The sequence below is a fragment of the Periplaneta americana genome, chromosome 10 (genome assembly GCF_040183065.1).
Source record: "Periplaneta americana isolate PAMFEO1 chromosome 10, P.americana_PAMFEO1_priV1, whole genome shotgun sequence".
In the NCBI taxonomy this organism is placed as follows: Eukaryota; Metazoa; Arthropoda; class Insecta; order Blattodea; family Blattidae; genus Periplaneta; species Periplaneta americana.
This window is the reverse complement of record NC_091126.1, coordinates 106681926-106686378: the sequence shown is the minus strand read 5'-3', so window position 1 is coordinate 106686378 and position 4453 is coordinate 106681926. Positions and strand designations below refer to the sequence as shown.

The following is a 4453-nucleotide window of genomic DNA, read 5'->3' as shown; positions in this document are numbered from 1 at the left end:
AGTGTTGGCAACTCCAATTAATGGAAGGCCTTGAAGAAACTGTGCTGAAGTTGTTAAATATCTGTATCATCGATTATGAATATTATGTTTTTGTTCCGTGAGAATTTAAAAATTCTAATAAGTTTCTATAACTTTAGTATGTAATATTTTGTATCTAAATTGAACTTCAAGTTCACAAAGTTTGCAATACTGCTCAAATCAAACTTGAAACATATGCCACAATCTAGCTGACAAGTTTAAAGGGTGTTATCGAATGGATAACTATTGGAGAGATAGATTTGCTTTCAGAAACAGACACAGATTTATCCATTCCATAAAGTAATGAAACAGATAGCTATGGAATAGTTAGCTCCAGACAGCGGATTTTCAGTCCCAATACTGAACGTTAGGTGTACGTCAGTTTCAGGGATGTCATTGAACTAATTGCTACTTTCCCTCCGTGAGCCAAGGGACGTGACGTTTTGTCGCTGTGTGAGGACCGAAAATCCGCTGTCTGGTTATCTCGAGTTTTATACAATTGGGCATATACTGCTATCAGACGTTTCAGAAGCACATATCGAACAAATAATGCTATTGAATAAATATCTGACATTCCAGGAACCGGCCATAAAATAATTAACTGTATTACATATGAAAGCAGAGAATATTAGACCTTATATAAATGAAGCAAAGGGGGTTTAAAAGTAAACAGTTTGTCTCTTATGCCAAGAAAATCTTAAAAATTGTCACAAATTAACCCACTTTCCGATATGCATCTTAGCTATAACTTATATCGATTTCGACTCTTACCAGTGGAATGAAAATAGGCCTAATTTCCCCATGTCATGTCATTTGCTTTGCAATCACTATGGCACAGAAGATGGTTTGTGGAACTTTTTTTTTTTACCGAAGTACATATGATATTTCCATGCAGATATTCTGCATCATCATACGATGAAAGAGTAATGGAACGGAGAAAAATTCTCTCCGGCGCCGGGATTTGAACCCGGGTTTTCAGCTCTACATGCTGATGCTTTATCCACTAAACCACGCCGGATACAACTCCGACGCCGGATAGAATCGTCTCAGATTAAGCTCCAACTCTTGGGTTCCCTCTAGTAGCCGCCCTCTGCACTACTGAGACGATTCTATCCGGCGTCGGAGTTGTATCCGGCGTGGCTTAGTGGATAAAGCATCAGCACATAGAGCTGAAAACCCGGGTTCAAATCCCGGCGCCGGAGAGAATTTTTCTCCGTTCCATTACTCTTTCATCGTATGATGACGCAGAATATCTGCATGGAAATATCATATGTACTTCGGTACATTAAAATAATAAAATATGATATGCGTAAATCACTTCGTGATTTAAGAGGGCGCTTATTCCGTCGGATCCCGGCCAACTAGTCACTAATATCGAGTGCACCTCAGCACATGTGCGGACTTCGGTCCTGCGTTCATAGACATCTATGACGTAGTGCAGAGGGCGGCTACTAGAGGGAACCCAAGAGTTGGAGCTTAATCTGAGACGATTCTATCCGGCGTCGGAGTTGTATCCGGCGTGGCTTAGTGGATAAAGCATCAGCACGTAGAGCTGAAAACCCGGGTTCAAATCCCGGCGCCGGAGAGAATTTTTCTCCGTTCCATTACTCTTTCATCGTATGATGACGCAGAATATCTGCATGGAAATATCATATATACTTCGGTACATTAAAATAATAAAATATGATATGCGTAAATCACTTCGTGATTTAAGAGGGCGCTTATTCCGTCGGATCCCGGCCAACTAGTCACTAATATCGAGTGCACCTCAGCACATGTGTGGACTTCGGTCCTGCGTTCATAGACATCTATGACGTAGTGCAGAGGGCGGCTACTAGAGGGAACCCAAGAGTTGGAGCTTAATCTGAGACGATTCTATCCGGCGTCGGAGTTGTATCCGGCGTGGCTTAGTGGATAAAGCATCAGCACGTAGAGCTGAAAACCCGGGTTCAAATCCCGGCGCCGGAGAGAATTTTTCTCCGTTCCATTACTCTTTCATCGTATTGTGGAACTTTGTTCAGAATTCTTGGAAGGCTATATTCAGAAAAAGAAATAAAATTATTTCCTAAGATTAGTTAACTCCATGCAAACCAAACTGAAAAGAATTATAAATGTTGAAGGTTATTGGAATTGTGCCTTTTGTTCTTAATTTCCTTTTTGTAATTATTTATTTATGATTATTTTTATTTAAGTAGTAAAATGGTTTATTTTATGATATAATAATATTTTATTTACATAATATCGTATTCGCTCTTTCTAAAGTTATGTGTCGGCCAACGATTGATGCCAAGTAATAAGAGGAATTAATACAAGGATAAAGTGATCCAGCAGACTTGAGTTTGTCATTAATCTACTAAACATAAATGTAGGCCTATGTTAAAGAAGTATTAAAGTGATTTGAACATGCAACCTCGATAACAAGGATCTAACTCTTTACCACTAAGCTAAGACTATTGCAGTAAGAATTTGCCTTGTAACGAGCACTAATGTAGACTAGGTATTTTACTTCAGCACCGTAAGCGATCAAGTGTAGTAATAACCATTGTTTAAACATTTCGAGGCATTCGTCTGTTCTATTTCTCATTTGTGAAATATTTCTTCTCAAGACTGTTATGATTATAAAAAGCTGTCAATGAGTGTAACTCAACTACAAATCTATAGGCAGTCTTGTGAATGAATATAACTTGGCACCTCCGAACGATTACCTAAATATCCGATGAAGAGTAAATTCATGCCCGAGTGCACCAAATTCGTTATTTAATATAGCGCGGTAAAGTGATTAGTAGGGACCGTATTCTGGCTCAGAGTGTACGGTGATAGGGATAGTTGTTCATAGACTATATTGATGTGACGTCATGTTCGACGCGTGTCACAAATACTATCAGGGAACACTTGCATCCTGTTTGTGCTGCAGTTGAAGTTCTATTCATGATTCAAAACTAGACCTCGTAGACTATTCACAATGCATTATGGTGATGAAGACTGATATTACGATGACCTTTCCTACAATTTAAATTATTTATTCATTTATTAATTGATTCATTTTTACTGGTAGAGTTAAGGACAAAAGGCTTTCTCTTCCATTAACCGGTATAAACATAAATAGCAAATATAAATAGCAGCAATACAGAAAAATGTAATAATAATAATAATAATAATAATAATAATAATAATAATAATAATAATAATACGAACAAAATGAGGATGTGTTACATATAATTTTAAAAGTTATACAATTACAATTTAGTGTTAAATAAGGCCAAAGGAATTATTAATATAATGAAGGAAAATTTATTTATTAATAATAAAAATCGTATTCTACAAAGTAATATTTGAAGAAAGATCATAGTCTGGAGACGAGAAGTAGTCTTTTTGGGAATCGACTTTCGAAAGTAGTCAATATCTAAAAGTTCATTTGCTTTGTGCACACTATCATAAAGTATATAAGTTTACATGGATAAAATGTATTTACAAACCTATACACTATTTACAATATAAATAGGCTATAGCACTATTAAATAATGTATAATTTTAGTAGGTTATTTTACGACGCTTTATCAACATCTAACGCTATTTAGCGTGTGAATGTGATGAATGTGATAATTCCGGTGAAATGAGTCCGGGGTCCAGCACCGAAAGTTACCCAGCATTTGCTCATATTGGGTTGAGGGAAAATCCCGGAAAAAACCTCAACCAGGTAACTTGCCCCGACCAGGAATCGAACCCGGGCCACCTGGTTTCGCAGCCAGACGCCCTGACCGTTACTCTACAGGTGTGGACTAAATAATACATCTTGCATTACAATACACAACACTATATACAATGGTGTAAATAATGTTTGATGAATGTAGGCCTGGATTTTTATGAGATTGTAAATAGTAAAAATAGTGTATTCTAGTGTACATAATGTAAGTAATTTAATTTGTATATATTAGTATAACTCTTCCCTTACTTTTTAACTTTGCTCTAGAATATGCCATTAGGAAAGTCCAGGATAACAGACTGGGTTTGGAATTGAACGGGTTACATCAGCTGCTTGTCTTATGCGGATGACGTGAATATATTAGGAGAAAATCCAGAAACGATTAGAAAAAACACGGGAATTTTACCTGAAGCAAGTAAAGAGATAGGTTTGGAAGTAAATCCCGAAAAGACAAAGCATATGATTATGTCTCGTGACGAGAATATTGTACGAAATGGAAATATAAAAAATTGGAAATTTATCTTTTGAAGAGGTGGAAAAATTCAAATACCTGGGAGCAACAGTAACAAATATAAATGATACTTGGGAGGAAATTATCACAGAATAAATATGGGAAATTCCTGTTATTATTCGGTTGAGAAGATTTTATCATCCAGTCTGCTGTCAAAAATTCTGAAAGTTAGAATTTATAAAACAATTATATTACCGGTTCTTCTTTATGGCTGTGAAACT

General features: G+C 36.5%; 1 non-coding gene across 1 annotated transcript; it reads left to right on the top strand.

Moving 5' to 3' along the window:
* The first annotated feature begins 1148 nt into the window (after positions 1-1148).
* TRNAY-AUA (transfer RNA tyrosine (anticodon AUA)) lies at positions 1149-1220 on the top strand. Its single transcript has one exon. It is a non-coding gene; the product is annotated as a tRNA-Tyr (tRNA).
* Positions 1221-4453: the final 3233 nt, after the last annotated feature.